Raw genomic sequence first — 20,686 nt, 5'->3', positions numbered from 1 at the left:
TTTCTTTGTTTTTTAATTTTTTTTTTTTTCAACGTTTATTTATTTTTGGGACAGAGAGAGACAGAGCATGAACGGGGGAGGGGCAGAGAGAGAGGGAGACACAGAATCGGAAACAGGCTCCAGGCTCTGAGCCATCAGCCCAGAGCCTGACGCGGGGCTCGAACTCCCGGACCGTGAGATCGTGACCTGGCTGAAGTCGGACGCTTAACCGACTGCGCCACCCAGGCGCCCCAAATAGTGCTGTCTTTATTAATGAAAATAATCATTAACATCATCAAATCCAGTAAAATTAGAGAGCAATTTCAATGACCCTAGAACCAATCCAGAAAACTGATTTTAAAATTAATATTCTTTAGAACTACTCTCACCCAATCTAAAATTTTCATGTTTCTCCAAAAAGAACAACAATAACTGAACTTATAGAATAGATGATGATAGATGATAGATGATAGATGATGATGATGATAGATAGATAGCTATAACATGAGATTAATTAATTACAGGAATTGTTTCAGACAGTTATGGAGAATAGAAGTCCTATAATAGGCCATCTGCTAAGTGGAGAACAAAGCCAGTGATATAATTCTCAGTCTGACATTCTGAGAAACATTGGGAGCATATGGCAAAACTACTAGTCCCAAGGAAAAGCCCTGAGAATGAAGGGGCCCTTGGTGTAATGTCCTAGAGGCCAAAGGCCTAATAATCAGGATCTCATTTCTCTTAGGGTAGGAAGTGACAGACATCCCAGCTCAAGGAGAGGAGAAGGAATTCACTGTTTCTTTGTCTTTTTGTTCTATTGTGACTATCTACTCAGATTACATGTTGCTTTCCCACATTGGTGAGGGAAGATCTCTCTACTCAAAATCTTTACTCTAGTTCCTTCCAGAAACATTCTCACAGATACACTAAGAAACAATGTTTTACCATTTAACTGACTTCCCATATCCCAACAAGTTAACACATAACATCGCAAACCCACCCTTTTCAATGTGACACCTGTACCCAATGCCTTCAACCATACTCAAACTTCAAATAAAGACAATGACAAGATTGCAAACCTTAATATGATAGAGGTATCCTGTATAATACTGAAAATACACTAACATTTTCCCCAGAAAAGAAGGTAAATTCCTTGAATGTTTACTCTTCTCCCAGATAACTCATAAAAATAGTATGATGCAAAACTAACAATACTCAAAAATTATGTTACAAAGCCATTATATCTCATATTATATGTCATATGTCTCATTATAGGGGAATAAGAAAGCATAGAAGAAAAAGATATTAGCACACACAACAAATATATCAATAAGTGTCACATATCAACATCAAAAAAAGAAGAAAATATTCATGATAATTACATCTCTCATTTACATATCCAGTCATGTAGTGGTACGTGTTATTTAAAGCTACATTCTTCAAGAGACCAAGGGAAGATGGCGGCGTAGGAGGACACTGGGCTCACCGCGCGTCCTGCTGATCACTTAGATTCCACCTACACCTGCCTAACAAACCCAAAAAACCACCAGAAGACTAGCAGAACGGAGTCTTCAGAGCCAAGGGAAGACGAGAGGCCCACGGAAGAGGGGCCCCTCCTGAAGTGGATCACCTAAGGAGAAGTAAGCTAAGCTGCCACAGGGCCCCTCCTGAAGTGGATCACCTAAGGAGAAGCGAGATAAGCCTGCCCCTCCTGCCCCCATGCACCTTGCCTACCCACCCCAGCAAATAAGCCAGATCCCCAACACCACAAGCCTGGCAGTGTGCAAGTAGCCCAGACGGGCCACACCACCCCACAGTGAATCCCGCCCCTAGGAGAGGGGAAGATAAGGCACACACCAGTCTGACTGTGGCCCCAGCAGTGGGCTGGGGGCAGACATCAGGTCTGACTGCAGGTCCGCCCACCAACTCCAGTTATACACCACAGCACAGGGGAAGTGCCCTGCAGGTCCCCACCGCTTCAGGGAGTATCCAAAATGACCAAACGGAAGAGTTCCACTCAAAAGAATCTCCAGGAAATAACAACAGCCAATGAACTGATCAAAAAGGATTTAAATAATATAACAGAAAGTGAATTTAGAATAATAGTCATAAAATTAATCGCTGGGCTTGAAAACAGTATACAGGACAGCAGAGAATCTCTTGCTACAGAGACCAAGGGACTCAGGAACAGCCAGGAGGAGCTGAAAAACAGTTTAAATGAAATGCAAAATAAAATGGAAATGACGACGGCTCGGATTGAAGAGGCAGAGGAGAGAATAGGTGAAATAGAAGATAAGGTTATGGAAAAAGAGGAAGCTGAGAAAAAGAGAGATAAAAAAATCCAGGAGTATGAGGGGAATATTAGAGAACTAAGTGATACACTAAAAAGAAATAATATACACATTATTGGTATCCCAGAGGAGGAAGAGAGAGGGAAAGGTGCTGAAGGGGTACTTGAAGAAATAATAGCTGAGAACTTCCCTGAACTGGGGAAGGAAAAAGGCATTGAAATCCAAGAGGCACAGAGAACTCCCTTCAGACGTAACTTGAATCGATCTTCTGCACGACATATCGTAGTGAAACTGGCAAAATACAAGGATAAAGAGAAAATTATGAATGCAGCAAGGGATAAACGGGCCCTTACATATAAAGGGAGACCTATAAAACTCGTGACTGATCTCTCTTTTGAAACTTGGCAGGCCAGAAAGGATTGGCACGAGATCTACAATGTGACGAACAGAAAAAAAATATGCAGCCGAGAATCCTTTATCCAGCAAGTCTGTCATTTAGAATAGAAGGAGAGATAAAGGTCTTCCCAAATAAACAAAAACTGAAGGAATTTGTCACCACTAAACCAGCCCTACAAGAGATCCTAAGGGGGACCCTGTAAGACAAAGTACCAGAGACATCGCTACAAGCATGAAACCTACAGACATCACAGTGACTCTAAACCTGTATCTTTCTATAATAACACTGAATGTAAATGGATTAAATGCGCCAACCAAAAGACATAGGGTATCAGAATGGATAAAAAAACAAGATCCATCTATTTGCTGTCTACAAGAGACTCATTTTAGATCTGAGGACACCTTCAGACTGAGAGTGAGGGGATGGAGAATTATTTATCATGCTACTGGAAGCCAAAAGAAAGCTGGAGTAGCCATACTTATATCAGACAAACTAGACTTTAAATTAAAGGCTGTAACAAGAGATGAAGAAAGGCATTATATAATATTACAGGGTTTATCCATCAGGAAGAGCTAACAATTAAAAATGTCTATGCGCCGAATACCGGAGCCCCCAAATATATAAAACAATTACTCATAAACATAAGCAACCTTATTGAGAAGAATGTGGTAATTGCAGGGGAGTTTAATACTCCACTTACAGAAATGGATAGATCATGTAGACACACGGTCAATAAAGAAACAAGGGCCCTGAATGACACATTGGATCAGATGGACTTGACAGATATATTTAGAACTCTGCATCCCAAAGCAACAGAATATACTTTCTTCTCGAGTGCACATGGAACATTCTCCAAGATAGATCATATACTGGGTCACAAAACAGCCCTTCATAAGTATACAAGAATTGAAATTATACCATGCATACTTTCAGACCACAATGCCATGAAGCTTGAAATCAACCACAGGAAAAAGTCTGGAAAACCTCCAAAAGCATGGAGGTTAAAGAACACCCTACTAAAGAATGAGTGGGTCACTCAGGCAATTAGAGAAGAAATTAAAAAATATATGGAAACAAACGAAAATGAAAGTACAACAATCCAAACGCTTTGGGACGCAGTGAAGGCAGTCCTGAGAGGAAAATACATTGCAATCCAGGCCTATCTCAAGAAACAAGAAAAATCCCAAATACAAAATCTAACAGCACACCTAAAGGAAATAGAAGCAGAACAGAACAGGCAGCCTAAACCCAGCAGAAGAAGAGAAATAATAAAGACCAGAGCACAAATAAATGATATAGAATCTAAAAAAACTGTAGAGCAGATCAACGAAACCAAGAGTTGTTTTTTTGAAAAAATAAACAAAACTGATAAACCTCTAACCAGGCTTCTCAGAAAGAAAAGGGAGATGACCCAAATAGATAAAATCATGAATGAAAATGGAATTATTATAACCAATCCCTCAGAAATACAAGCAATTATCAGGGAACACTATGAAAAATTATATGCCAACAAATTGGACAACCTGGAAGAAATGGACAAATTCCTAAACACCCACACTCTTCCAAAACTCAATCAGGAGGAAATAGAAAGCTTGAACAGACCCATAACCAGCGAAGAAATTGAATCGGTTATCAAAAATCTCCCAACAAATAAGAGTCCAGGACCAGATGGCTTCCCAGGGGAGTTCTATCAGACGTTTAAAGCAGAGATAATACCTATCCTTCTCAAGCTATTCCAAGAAATAGAAAGGGAAGGAAAACTCCATACTCATTCTAGGAAGCCAGTATTACTTTGATTCCTAAACCCGACAGAGACCCAGTAAAAAAAGAGAACTACAGGCCAATATCCCTGATGAATATGGATGCAAAAATTCTCAATAAGATACTAGCAAATCGAATTCAACAGCATATAAAAAGAATTATTCACCATGATCAAATGGGATTCATTCCTGGGATGCAGGGCTGGTTCAACATTCACAAATCAATCAACGTGATACATCACATTAATAAAAGAAAAGATAAGAACCATATGATCCTGTCAATAGATGCAGAATAGGCCTTTGACAAAATCCAGCACACTTTCTTAATAAAAACTCTCGAGGAAGTCGGGATAGAAGGAACATACTTAAAGATCATAAAAGCCATTTATGCAAAGCCCACAGCTAACATCATCCTCAATGGGGAAACACTGAGAGCTTTATCCCTGAGATCAGGAACATGACAGGGATGCCCACTCTCACTGCTGTTGTTTAACATAGTGTTGGAAGTTCTAGCATCAGCAATCAGACAACAAAAGGAAATCAAAGGCATCAAAATAGGCAAAGATGAAGTCAAGCTTTCGCTTTTGGCAGATGACATGATATTATACATGGAAAACCTGATGACTCCACCACAAGTCTCCTAAAACTGATACATGAATTCAGCAAAGTTGCAGGATACAAAATCAATGTCCAGAAATCAGTTGCATTCTTATACACTAACAATGAAGCAACAGAAAGACAAATAAAGAAACTGATCCCATTCACAATGGCACCAAAAAGCATAAAATACCTAGGAATAAATCTAACCAAAGATGTAAAAGATCTGTATGCTGAAAACTATAGAAAGCTTATGAAGGTAATTGAAGAAGATATAAAGAAATGGAAAGACATTCCCTGCTCATGGATTGGAAGAATAAATATTGTCAAAATGTCAATACTACCCAAAGCTATCTACACATTCAATGCAATCCCAATCAAAATTGCACCAGCATTCTTCTCAAAACTAGAACAAGCAATTCTGAAATTCATATGGGACCACAAAAGGCCCTGAATAGCCAAAGTAATTTTGAAGCAGAAGACCAAAGCAGGAGGCATCACAATGCCAGTTTTTAGCCTCTACTACAAAGCTGTAATCATCAAGACAGCATGGTATTGGCACAAAAACAGACACATAGACCAATGGAATAGAATAGAAACCCCAGAACTAGACCCACAAACGTATGGCCAACTCATCTTTGACAAAGCAGGAAAGAACATCCAATGGAAAAAAGACAGCCTCTTTAACAAATGGTACTGGGAGAACTGGACAGCAACATGCAGAAGGTTGAAACTAGACCACTTTCTCACACCATTAACAAGAATAAACTCAAAATGGATAAAGGACCTAAATGTGAGACAGGAAACCATCAAAACCTTAGAGGAGAAAGCAGGAAAAGACCTCTCTGACCTCAGCCATAGCAATCTCTTACTCGACACATCCCCAAAGGCAAGGGAATTAAAAGCAAAAATGAACTACTGGGACCTTATGAAGATAAAAAGCTTCTGCACAGCAAAGGAAATAACCAACAAAACTAAAAGGCAACCAACGGAATGGGAAAAGATATTTGCAAATGACATATCGGACAAAGGGCTAGTATCCAAAATCTATAAAGAGCTCACCAAACTCCACACCCGAAAAACAAATAACCCAGTGAAGAAATGGGCAGAAAACATGAATAGACACTTCTCTAAAGAAGACATCCAGATGGCCAACAGGCACATGAAAAGATGTTCAGCGTCGCTCCTTATCAGGGAAATACAAATCAAAACCACACTCAGGTATCACCTCACGCCAGTCAGAGTGGCCAAAATGAACAAATCAGGAGACTATAGATGCTGGAGAGGATGTGGAGAAACGGGAACCCTCTTGCACTGTTGGTGGGAATGCAAATTGGTGCAGCCGCTCTGGAAAGCAGTGTGGAGGTTCCTCAGAAAATTAAAAATAGACCTACCCTATGACCCAGCAATAGCACTGCTAGGAATCTACCCAAGGGATACAGGAGTACTGATGCATAGGGGCACTTGTACCCCAATGTTCATAGCAGCACTCTCAACAATAGCCAAATTATGGAAAGAGCCTAAATGTCCATCAACTGATGAATGGATAAAGAAATTGTGGTTTATATACACAATGGAATACTACGTGGCAATGAGAAAAAATGAAATATGGCCTTTTGTAGCAACGTGGATGGAACTGGAGAGTGTGATGCTAAGTGAAATAAGCCATACAGAGAAAGACAGATACCATATGTTTTCACTCTTATGTGGATCCTGAGAGACTTAACAGAAACCCATGGGGGAGGGGAAGGAAAAAAAAAGAGGTTAGAGTGGGAGAGAGGCAAAGCATAAGAGAGTGTTAAAAACTGAGAACAAACTGAGGGTTGATGGGGGGTGGGAGGGAGGGGAGGGTGGGAGATGGGTATTGAGGAGGGCACCTTTTGGGATGAGCACTGGGTGTTGTATGGAAACCAATTTGACAATAAACTTCATATATTGAAAAAATAAAAATAAAAAAAATAAAGCTACCTTCTTCTAATACCTTTTTTGTATCCCCTTTCCATTAGCAAGCACATCAGCCAGTGGCGGCTTTTAACCTGGTGGAGTGACCCAAACCTTTATTCCAGAAAGATCTGGATCATTACTAGTCCTGCTTGGATTGATTGTTTACAATTTCCCTTTGCCTTAATCACTTGCACATTAATACTATAAGAAACCCTAAGGGCTATTCTGTATTCCAGACAGAATACAACTATGTGGAATAGTTGTTCAATTCTTTTTGGTCATAACATACATTTTTTGCTTGCCAAACATTGGTCAGTCAAGCTCATGAAACTTCTAGAACCCCCTGTGCACTTTCTTGTAAAATCTATAGTGTGAACCCCGCTAACTCAGTTGTCATAGGCTCTCATCCTCCATGTATGATTATCATCAAAATCTAATCAGCTTTTTCATCCTCTACCATCCACCAGGTGATGACTGATCAACCTGCCCTGTCTTCAGCAAGAATCCTGTTAGGTCAGTTTAGACAGAATCTTCCTTACTGTTATTAATTTTGCTGTTGTTAATTTTCTACCCACAGACCCACATCAGTCTCCACTTGCCCATGCTGTATTTGAATTTAATCTTGTTTCTATGCAGAGATCTCTTTTCCTCTATTGCAAAAGCCCTGAATTAAATCTATTTTTACCCTTTTATACATCTAGTTTTTCTTTGACAGTTATAATGCCACAAGTCAGATAGTGCCAATTCATCATGGAGCTGCAGAAACTTCACCCAGAACCCTACATATTCACCTTTGAAGTATTTGTCTTCACTTCTGACTGTCTGATTAGGGATCACCTAATTACCAATGAGTGAGTCCAGTCCCTGTATAATTGTTCCATGCAAAAATTGCTTGTAATATTAAGGATATATTTTGATTCATGAGATTGTGAATATGCTCTAGAGTCACAGAAAAACAGAGGTAGATTAGAGTACTAGATTTTTCTGTAAGAAGCTGGTTAAGAGTCCATATCATGTAAGAACTTGCCAATTTTTAAAACTCATTTAATGCAAGTGCCTCACTTAAGCTTTGTATTTTAAGGAATCCACTTCAAAGGCAGCTATCTCCATTAACCACATTGCCAGGCATAGGAATAGACAAAGAGGTAGAATGCCCCATATGAGGTTCCTTTGTTTAGAGATGTTAACTTGGCTTATATATCTATCTGCTTGTTTGAGTTTTGTTTTATTTTCCTTTACTCTTCTTCCCATGCTTTAGGAACCACCATGTTTTGGGGTGCCTAGGTGGTTCAGTCAGTTAAGCATCCAAATTAAACTCAGGTCATGATCTCATGGTTCATGAATTAAAGCCCCATGTTGGGCTCTGTGCTGATAGCTCTGATCCTGGATCCTGCTTCAGATTCTGTGTCCCCATCCCTCTGAGCCTCTCCCCTGTTTATGCTCTGTCTCTCTCTCTCTCTCTCAAAAATAAGTAAACTTTATTTTTTTAAAAGAACCACCAAGTTTTAAATTCACCAATAACGAGTAAATCCATGCAACTCTAGGCTCCCTCCCTAACCCAAATAAAAGGAGAACACCTCTCTGTGTCTCTATCTTTCTACCTGCAACTTCATTGTGTGGCCCCAAGCATACCGTGTACCATCCAGGACTTGTGAGTAATCTTGTTTCTTTAAAAGTTCCCTGATGGTCATTGCTGGAGTCATCTTGCAATCATAACAAGAATCATAGGGGCAAGTCCAGCTACAGCACTGGTTCTGAAAGAGGAATCTGGGTCCAAGTGAGCACCCCCAGGCATTTTGAGTTGGCCACATCACTCTCAATAGGCTGAGACCAGCACAAAATAGTCCCAGGCAAGCACAACCTATGTTAGAGTCCCAAGTTTCTCTTACTAAGTATAAAATTATCATTAGCTAAGAATGTGGGAGCTTCTTAGTGGATTAAAAACCCATTCTTGAATCACTGTTTATTACATGCACTGCCAGCTCAGTTTGCTTACCTTCTGCTGCCAAGATTTTACTAAAGGTAATTGGGAACTTCAAGGAACTCTTCACTAAACTTAAAATCTTCCTAAACTTCTTCCTTAGCTGCTCCCGTCTCATCACAGGTGCTCCTGCTTCCTTCCTTCACTGCTTTGGAACTTTACTTCAGTTCCCATGAGTCCTTTGATATATCCACCTTCAAAACCTTATCTTCTCTATCTCTCTGTCCACTCTGGTCACTCTTCCATTCCCACTTCAGCCCCTACATTCACTAGAGTCATGTGAACTTTAGGTCCCATATCCTCTAGTAATGGCTCTTAACAGACTATGGGACACACTCCCCCAAACAAAGTTACCACCTGATGATAAAAAAAAGAGCAAAAAGCTATTTGAAATCAGAACTGCATATTTTGTCCATGCAGACGGTTTTTGGAAACATCCAGAGGGCTGCTAGATGTCTTTTCAGTAATTGGCCTAGAATTTAGTCCATAGCATTATCAGGTTATATTTCAGGGCAAAAGAAAATTGTAACAATCTCTCCCACAAAAATTGGCAAACAGGTAACCTTAAATTGGCACTTTCCAGAAACACTATTCAGATAAAAATAGAAAGTGTTGATACACCAGTGAGATTGTATTATTATATTTTATATGAGTCAGGATATATTTTTATAATGAAAGCTATAAGATCTCTTCATCTGTCTCTAAGTTTAAGTATGTTGCTGCATATATGTTACACTTTCTATTTCTTAATAATATTACTAAATTAATTTATAAAATCTCTTAAAGTGTTTCCATTCAAATTGGCTTAGGGTAATGATTGCTGTAATGATTGCAGAAATATACAAAAAATTAAATATATTTAAGTAAACTTTACCTGGGATAAACATTGCTAATAAAAGGTAAGTTTCAAATTTGTTGGTAAAATAAAAATAAATACGCCTTAGAGTTGTCAGCATTAAATATAATGCACATAAAAATTTCTTTCTATGTTTAGTAATCAAACAAGCTTATGTTATCTCTACTAGATGTTTTAATATTATAAAAATATAAATCTAACATAAGAAAAAATGTACATTAAATAAGGTGCTTGATGCATGTCAAATGTAGTAATAAATTATAAAGAAAAGAGCATCATGTTTAACTTTTTAGGGTCTTTATTTTGTGTTTTCTTTTAATACTTCATAATTTGTCAACATGAACAATAACTCAAGATAACAGCTACATTCATTTTTTTAGCTCATGAAATTTTCATCACTATTTGAAAATAATTGTCAAAAACAAGTGGATTAAATAGATGCAAATGGGACAAAAGCTTATAAATGAACGTTTCTGCAATTACTATGTTTCAAAATATGTTTACAGTATTTTCACAGCACAATTTGGTGACTTAAAACCTGAAATCATATTAATTTAAGGTAAATGATGGGTACTAATAAATGTCTAGATGATTTCCAAATAAGATAAAATATTTAATGTTTATTTTAGTTTTTTTAGAGAGAGAGATAGAGAGAACAGGAGAGGGGCAGAGAGAGAGGAAGAGAAAGAATCCCAGGTAGGCTCTGAGTTGTCAGTGCAGAGCCCAATGTGGGGCTCAATCACATGAACCATGAGATAATGACCTGATCTAAAACCAAGAGTCAGACATTTAACTGACTGAGACACCCAGGTGCCCCTAAACTATTTAAACATTACTAATTGAGGGGCGCCTGGGTGGCGCAGTCGGCTAAGCGTCCGACTTCAGCCAGGTCATGATCTCGCGGTCCGTGAGTTCGAGCCCCGCGTCAGGCTCTGGGCTGATGGCTCAGAGCCTGGAGCCTGTTTCCGATTCTGTGTCTCCCTCTCTCTCTGCCCCTCCCCTGTTCATGCTCTGTCTCTCTCTGTCCCAAAAATAAATAAAAAACGTTGAAAAAAAATAAAAAAAAAAATAAAAAAAAATAAACATTACTAATTGAATATAAGTTTCTCTACTTTTGGCATCTTATGTTATACAATACAGAGAAGCTAAATGTATTCGTGTCTGTTAATAAGCGTGTAATTTGTACAAGGAAAAAGGCATATGTCTCTAGGAAATAATGAAATGATATGTTCATAAATTTGCTACAAAATGATAGTATATGGCAGACAGTTTCAAACTGTTACTTTTGGGGATGCTATGTAAAAGGTGACTAGTAATTTAAAAATTGAATCAATATTTGTAAATGGCATTGCTAGGACTAACAATAGTAAAGAAAAAGTCTGTATGCAAGGAATATAAGATTTCTTGTTGATAATGAAACACATGGAGGGTGTTTTTTTTTTTTTAAGACAAAAGAGAATAACTTTGTCCTAAGGCAGAATAATTGGTTATTCCAGAATAAGAGAGATGAAAAGAGTAATATAAAAACCAAATGAACATTAAAAACAAACAAACAAACAAAAAGTTGTCGAATGCTTGTAGGAAAGAAATCTTTGAAAAGCTATCTTGTCTCGTGCAGTCAAAACTAAAAATGATTGGATTTATTGATTTAGGTTCAATATTATGCTTTGACACAAAATCACAATTTGGTTATCTCAACAAAAATAACATAGTTTTCTTAGATTATTGATATTTTTTAGTGGAAAGTATCAAAATTTTCTTTAATTTTTCTTTTATGCCTGTGAAACCAAGATTTTTGTCTAAAAATAATTTATTATGCTTCAGATTGTCTTTATCAGGTCTTTGCTTCCTTTATAAAACTTTGTGTCCTAAATGTTAAAAAAAATTACTGAAGAAGCTGATTGATTTATAAAACTGCTAATCTAAGATAACAGAACAATAATTAAATCCATGGGGATGAATGAACTAATAAGAATGATTATGCTTGTTAATGACTTTCTGTTTGAAGCTTTGTCTTTTAAAAAATGTTTTGCCTTCCAGAATTAAATAAAAACTTCTCTCTTAAGCTATGTATACCTTGTAGAAATTTGTAAGATTTATCTTTGTGACCTAAGATGAAACAATTACTTTCTCTCCATAGAAGATCCCCCCAGAATTTGAAAACTCGGCAAGTATTTTTATTTTTATGGTAATATGGTTATTGTACAAATTCAGTGAGAATCTGTTCTTTCTTTTTTTAATGTAGTCCCAACAGTTTATTTTTGCTTTTGTTTCTCTTACCTTAGAAGACATATCTAGGAAAATTTTTCTATGGCTGATAGAGAAATTTCTGCTTCTACTCTCTTCTAGGATTTTTAAGGTTTCAGGTCTCAACTTTAGGTATTTAATCCCTTTGAGTTTATTTTTGTGTATGGAGTTAAAAATGGTCCAGTTTCTTTCTTTTACTTGTAGTTGTCCAGTTTTTCCAGAATCATTTATTGAAGAGACTTTTTCTCGATTGTATATTCTTCCCTCCTTTGTCATAGATTTCTGACCACACAAGCATGGGTTTATTTCTGGGTTCATTAATATGTTCCATTGATCTAAGTATCTATTTCCATGACAGTACCACACTGTTTTGATTATTACAACTTTGTTGTATATCTTGAAATCTGGGATTGTTTTACTTCCAGTTTTGTTCTTTTTCAAGATTGCATTGGCTTTTCATGTTCTTTCATGGTTCCATACAAATTTAGTATTATTTGTTCTACTTTTGTGAAAGATACTGTTTATATTTTGATAAAGATTGCATTGAATCTGTGGATTTCTATGGATTAACTTTCTGTTTGTTTATGCAATCTTTAATTTTTTTTCACCATTATTTTATAGTTTTCAGAGTCCAGATCATAAGTGTATTCACTGGACTTGAGAAGAGTCAAGACATAAGTGAAGCCCTTAACACAGAGATAAGGAATAACACAGCAGAGATAAAGGGCTCAATAAACAAAATGAGAAACACACTGACTGAAATGATCAGCAGAGTGGAAAAAGCACAGGAACAAATAATGACCAAGAAGACAGTGATGGAAAATAATCAAGCTGAGAAAAAGAGAGAAGGATTATGGAACAAAAGAATAGTCTTAGGGAGCTCAGTGGTTCCATAAAACATAATAGCATTCAAATTATAGGGGTCCCAGAAGAAAAAGAACAAAGAAAAGGGGGCAGAACATTATTTGAAGATATAATACCTGAAAACTTCCCTAATCTGGGGAAGGAAACAAATATCTATATCTAAGAGGCACAGATAACTCTCATCAAAATCAACAAAAGCACACCCACACTGAGACATATTGTAATTAAAATTGAAAAATGTGGGGCGCCTGGGTGGCGCAGTCGGTTAAGCGTCCGACTTCAGCCAGGTCACGATCTCGCGGTCCGTGAGTTCGAGCCCCGCGTCAGGCTCTGGCCTGATGGCTCGGAGCCTGGAGCCTGTTTCCGATTCTGTGTCTCCCTCTCTCTCTGCCCCTCTCCCGTTCATGCTCTGTCTCTCTCTGTCCCAAAAATAAATAAACGTTGAAAAAAAAAATAATTAAAATTGAAAAATGTATATATAGGAAAAAAATTAAGAGCAACAAGATAAAAGGAGAAGAAAATTATAAAAGAAAACCCATATAGATATCAGACTTTTTGTCAAAAACTTTTCAAGCCAGAGAGAGTGGCTTGATATATTCAAAGTACTGATTGGGAAAAGCCTGCAACAAAGAATTCTCTCTTACAAGGCTATAATTCAGAATAGAGAGGTAAAGAGTTTCCCAGACAAACAAAAACTAAAGAAGTTCACGACCAGTATACCAGCCCTGCAAGAAATATTAAAGGGGAAGCTTTGAGTGGAAAAGAGAGACCAGAAGTAACAGTATACAGAGACTGTTACAGTAAAAACAGTAAAAAATAAATATTTCTGTAAAAAAAAAAACAAAACAAGGAACTCACAAAATAAAAGGTGGTAAAATATAACAACATATACCCGAAACATGGGGAGGAGAGCAGTAAAGAATGGGTTCAAACTTAAATAATCATCAAATTAATATAGACAGATACAGGCAGAAGAGGTTTTATACAAACCAGTTGGTAACCATATATATAAAAAACACTAAAAATATGCAAAGAATAAAGAGAAAGGAATTCAAATATATCACTAAAGAAAATCAGAAAAATATGAAAGACATAAAGGCAAAAGAGAGTGACAGAATATCTTCAGAAACAACCATAAAACAAATAATAAAATGACAATAAATAATTACTATCTATCAATAATTACTTTGAATGTGAATGGACTAAATGCTCCAATCAAAAGAATAGGGTGACATAATTGGTTAAAACAAACAAATAAACAAACAAACCCATATATAGATACTCATATATGAAGATACCCATATATGAAGCCTATGAGAGACTCATCTCAGACCTAAAACATCTGCAGATTGAAAGTGAGGGGATGGAAAAACATCTATCATACAAATGGATGTGAAAAGAACGATGGAGTAGCAATAGTAATATCAGACAAAATTTACTTTAAAACAAAAATTGTAACAATAAGGAAGAATGTTATACAATAATGAGACATTCTAACAAGAAGATATAACAATTGTAAATATTTATGCACTCAACATAGAAGAACCCAAAATACATAAACAGTTCATAACATAAAGGAAATGATGGAGCACAATACAATAATAGTGACAGACTTTAATATCCCATATACATCAATGAAAAGATTAAACATAAAATCAACAAGGAAACAATGGCTTTGAGTGACATAGTGGAACAGATGGGTTGAACAGATACATTCAGAATATTCTACCCTAAAACAGCAGAATACGGATTCCATTCAAGTGCACATGGAACATTCTCCAGAATAGATCACTACTATGTCTCAAAACAGGCCTCAGACAAGTACAGAAATTTTGAAATCATACCACACATATTTTCTGACCACAACACTATGAAACCAAAAATCAACCACAAGTAAAAGAAAAAAAAAAACCGGAATGACACAGAAACATGGATATCACATAACATGCTACTTAGCAATGAGTGGGTCACCCAGTAAATAAAAGAAAGAAAAATTACATGGAAACAAAAGAAAATGAAAACACAATGTTCCAAAGCCTTTGGGATGCAGCAAAAGTGTTCCTAAAAGGAATGTTTATAACATTACAGACCTAGATCAAGAAGCGAGAAAAATATCAAATAACCTAACATTAGACATACACCACTTAGAAAATCAACAACATACAGAACTTAAAAACATGAGAAGGAAGGAAATAGTACAGATTAGAGCAAAAATAAATAATACAGAAACAAACAAACAAACAAAAAACCCCCAATATATTACATCAATGAAAACAGGAGCTGGTTCTTTGAAAATAAAATTGATAAATCTCTAGCCTGGCTTGTTACACAAAAAAAATACTCAGATAAAATCATAAATGAGAGAGGAGAAAGAGCACACATAAAGTATAGAGACTTCATCAAGATAAAAACTTCTGCACAGTGAAGGAAACAGTCAACATAACTAAAAGACAATCAACGGAATGGGAAAATATATCTGCAAATGACATATCTGATAAAAGGTTACTATCCAAAATATATAAAGAATGTATAAGGCTTAACACCCACAAAAATTAATAATCCAGTTAAAAAGTGTGCAGAAGATATGAATGGACATTTTTCCAAAGAAAGCATACAAATGGCTAAGAGAGACATGAAAAGATTCTCAACATCATTCGTCATCAGAGAAATACAAATCAAAACTAAATGAGATACCACCTCACATCAGTCAGAATGACTAAAATTAACAAAACAGGAAGCAACAGGTGTTGTCAAGAAAGTGGAAAAGGAAACCCTCTTACACTCTTGATGGGAATGCAAACTGATGCAGCCACTCTGAACAGTGTGGAGGTTTCTCAAAAAGTTATAAATAGAAAACCTAGTACCCTACTGCCCAGCAATTGCACTAGTAGGTATTTACCCCAAGGATAGAAAAAAAAAAAAACGATTCAGTGAGATACATGCACCTCAATGTTTATAGCAGCATTACCAACTATAGCCAAATGATGCAAACAGCCCACGTGTCCATTGACTGATGAATAGATATAGATATATGGATATAGATGATATAGATATAAATACAGATAGAATATTTCTTAGCCATAAAAATAATGAAATCTTGCCTTTGCAACAATATGGAAGGGACCAGAGAGTATTATGTTAAGTGCAATAAGTCACAGAAAGACAAATAACATATTATTTCACTTATATGTTAAATTAAAAAACAAAACAAAATAAAACAGAAGAACATAGGGGCAACATAAAACAAAGGAAAACCAGAAAACAGACTCTTAACTACACAAAATAAAGTGAGGGTTACTGGAAGGGAAGTGGTCAGGGGTGGGTTAAATGGGTGATTAGGATTAAGGAGTTCACCTGTTGAGTTGAGCACTGGGTGCTGTGATGAACCATTTCAGTGATGAACCACCAAATTCTATACCTGAAACTATTATTATATTATATGTTAACTAATTGGAATTTAAATAAAAACTTGAAAAATAGTATATTGTGTATGAGTTTCTGATATCTGATAAATATATGATAAAATCTTATTATCCAAAATTCATAAAGAATTAATATAACTCAACACCCAAAAATCAAATAATACAATTTAAAAATGAGCAGAAGACAGGCACAGACATTTATCTAAATAAGACCTACAGATGGTCAACAGACACTTGAAAAGATTCTTAACGTCACTCATTATGAAAATACAAATCAAAACTGCAATGCATTTTCACCTCACACCTGCTAGAATCGCTAAAATCAAAATCCCATGAAACACCAAATGTTGGTGAGGATGTGAAGAAAAAGGAACCCTCTTTCACTCTTGTGTAAATTCAAATATGTGCAGCCACTGTGGAAAACAGTATGAATGTTACTAGAAGAATTAAAAATAGAACTACCATATGATCTAGTAATTGCCAATAGTGGGTATTTATCCAAAAAATAGGAAAAAAAACAAATTCAAAAGGATACAGGCTCTTGCATTGTTATAGAAGCATTATTTACAACAGCCATATTATGGAAGCAGCCCAAGTGTCCATTGATAGATTAAGAGATAAAGAGGAGGTGGTATATATGTATATATATAAAATAGAAAAAAATTAAAATTTAAATCCAAGTTAGTTAACATATAGTGTAATAATGGTATCAGGAGTAGAATTTAGTGACCCATTATTTACATATAACACCCAGTGCTCATCAGGAAGAGCCCTCCTTAATCCCCATCACCCTTTTAGCCCATCCTCCCATCCACCTCCTTCCAGCAACCCTCAGTTTGTTCTCTGTATTTAAGAATATCTTATGGTTTGCCTTCCTCTTTGTTTTTATTTTATTTTTGATTCCCTTCTGTTCACCAGTTTTGTTTCTTAAATTATACATATGAGTGAAATCATATGATATGTGTCTTTATCTGACTGACTTGTTCCACTTAGCATAATACATTCATGTCCCATTCACATTGTCGCAAATGGCAAAATTTCATTCTTTTTGACCACCGAGTAATATTCCAGTGTATGAATGTGTATGTGTGTGTATGTGTGTGTGTGTGTACACACATACAGTATCCATTTTGAATTTCTTTTTGTGTATGATGTAAGAAAGTGGTTTAGTTTCATTTTTCATGTCCAGTTTTCCCAGCACCATTTGCTGAAGAGACTCACTTTTTCATTAGATACCCTTTTCTGCTTAGTTGAAGATTGTTGGCCATACTTTATGGGTCCATTTCTGGGTTCTTTATTCCATTCCATTGATCTATGTGTCTGTTTTTGTGCCAGTACCATACTGTCTTGATGATTACAGCTTTTTAATACAGCTTGAAGTGTGGAATTGTGATGCCTCCAGCTTTGATTTTCTTTTTCAACATTACTTTGGCTATTCAGGGTCTTTTCTGATTCCATACAAATTTGAGAATTGTTTGTTCTAGCTCTGGGAAGGATAATGATATTATTTTGAAAGGGATTGCACTGAATGTGTAGATTGCTTTGTGTAATATAGACATATTAACAATATTTGTTCATCCAATCCATGAGTATGGAATGTTTTCCCATTTTTTGTGTGCCTTCAATTTCTTTCACAAGCTTTCTATAGTTTCCAAAAAACAGATGTTTTCCCTTTTTGGTTAGGTTTATTCCTAGGTATCTCATCTTTTTTTGTGCAATTGTAAATGGGATCAATTTTTATTTCTCTTTCTGCTGCTTCATTACTGGTGGATAGAAATACAACTGATTTCTGTAAGTTGATTTTATATCCTATGACTTTGATGAATTCATGTATCAGCTCTAGCAGTTTTTTTGTGGTCTTTTGGGTTTTCCACATAGAGTATTATGTCATCTGTGAAGAGTAAAAGTTTGACTTCTTCCTTCTCAGCTTGGATGCCTTTTATTTCTTGTTGTCTGATAGCTGAAAGCCAGGTCTTTCAACATAAATATGTTGAAAAACAGTGGTGACAGTGGAGACATCCCTTTCATGTTTGTGACCTTAGGGGGAAACCTCTCAATTTTTCCCCATTGAGGATATATTAGCTGTGGGTCTTTCTATACATGGCCTTTATGATGTTCAGGTATGTTCCTTCTACCCTCACTTTCTTGAGGGCTTTTATCAATAAATTTCTGTACTTTGTCAAAAGCTTTTTCTGCATCTATTGAGCAGATCATGTTCTTCTTATCCTTTCTTTTATTAAGGTGGTGTATCATGTGAGATTAATTTGTAGATATTGAACCACTCCTGCAGCCCAAGAATAAATCCCACTTGATCATGGTGAATAATTATTTTAATGTATTGTTGGATCTGGTTTGCTAGTATCTTATTGATAAGTTTTGAACCGTATTCATGAGGGAAATTGGTCTGTAATTATCTTTATTAGTGGGGTCTTTGTCTGGTTTTAGAATCAAGGTAATACTGGCCTCATAGAATGAGTTTAAAGTTTGCCTTTTCTTTTTATTTTTTGTAACAACTTCAAAAGAATAGGTATTACTTCTTCTTTAAAGGTTTGGTAGAATTCCCTAGGAAAGCCATCCAGCCTTGGATTCTTGTTTGTTGGGAGATTTTTGATTACTGATTCCATTTCTTTCCTGGTTATGGGTCTGTTCCAATTTTATATTTCTTCTTGCTTCAGTTTTTATAGTTTATATGTTTCTAGGAATTTACCAATTTCTTGCAGTTTGCCCATATTGTTGGCATATAGTTGCTCATATATTGTCTTATTATTGTTTCTATTTCTGTGGTGTTGGTTGTGATCTCTTCTCCTTCATTCGTGACTGTGTTTATTTGGGTCCTTTCCTTTATCTTTTTGATAAATCTTGGTAGGGATTTATCAATTTTGTTAATTCTTTCAATGAACCAACTACTAGCTTCATTGATCTGTTCTACTGTTTTTGTTTGTTGTTTTTTGTTGGTGTTGGTGTTGTTGTTGGTTTTGGTACCATTGACTTCTGCTCTAATCTTTATTATTTCCCTTCTTCTGATGCTTTTGTCCTTATTTGCTGTTCTTTTCCCAGCTCCTTTGGGTGTAAGGTTAGGTTGTATATTTGAGACCTTTCCTCTTTCTTGAGAAAGACCTGGATTTCTATGTACTTCTCTCTTTATGACCACCTAGCATCAAAGGTTTTGGACTGCCACTTTGTCATTTTTGTTGGCTTCCATGTACTTCTTTATTTACTATTTAATTTCTTCATTAACCCATTCATTCTTAGTAGGATGTTCTTTAATCTCCAAGTATTTGTGGTCTTTCCAATTTTTTTTTCTTGTAGTTGACTTCAAGTTTCATAGCATTGTGGTGTGAAAATATGCATGGTGTAATCTTAATTTTTTTGTACTTCTTATGGCTGATTTGTGATCTATTCTGGAGAATGTTTCTTGTGCACTCAAGAAGAATGTGTATCCTGCTGCTTTAGGATGAAATGTTCTGAATATATCTATTAAGTCCATCTGGTCCATTGTGTCATTCATAGCGATTGTGTCCTTGCTGATTTTCTGCTTAGATGATCTGTCCATTGCTGTAAGTGGGGTGCTAAAGTCCCATGGCATTATTGTATTATTATCAATGACTTTCTTTAAGTCTGTGATTAATTGATTTATATATCTGCGTGCTTCAAAGTCGGAGGCATAAATATTTACAATTGCTAGGTCTTCTTGGTGGATAGACCCATTAATTATGATATAATGCTTTTCTTAATCTCTTTTTTCACTCTTTGTTTTAAAATCTAGTTTGTCTGATATAACTGTGGCTATTCTTGCTTTCTTTTGATATCCATTAGCATGATAGTGGATCTCCATACCCTTACTTTCAATCTGCAGGTGTCTTTAGGTCTAAAATTAGCCTCTTGGATGCAGCTATAATGAAATATTATTCAGTTATTTAAAAGGAATGAAATATTGCCATTTGCAACCACATGGATGGAACTATAGAATATAATGCTAAGTGCAATAAGGCAGAGAAAGACAAATACCATATGATTTCACTCATATTTAGAATTTAAAAAATACAAAAGAAAAAAAAAGAAAAAGAGAGAGAGAAAGACAGAGACAGAAACTAGGAAACAGACCTTTACTATAGAAAACTGATGGTTTCAGGGCGCCTGGGTGGCGCAGTCGGTTAAGCGTCCGACTTCAGCCAGGTCACGATCTCGCGGTCCATGAGTTCGAGCCCCGCGTCGGGCTCTGGGCTGATGGCTCAGAGCCTGGAGCCTGTTTCCGATTCTGTGTCTCCCTCTCTCTCTGCCCCTCCCCTTCCCCGTTCATGCTCTGTCTCTCTCTGTCCCCAAAATAAATAAACGTTGAAAAAAAAAT

This window comes from Lynx canadensis, chromosome B3 (genome assembly GCF_007474595.2).
Source record: "Lynx canadensis isolate LIC74 chromosome B3, mLynCan4.pri.v2, whole genome shotgun sequence".
NCBI lineage: Eukaryota > Metazoa > Chordata > Mammalia > Carnivora > Felidae > Lynx > Lynx canadensis.
This window is presented reverse-complemented; position numbering follows the sequence as displayed.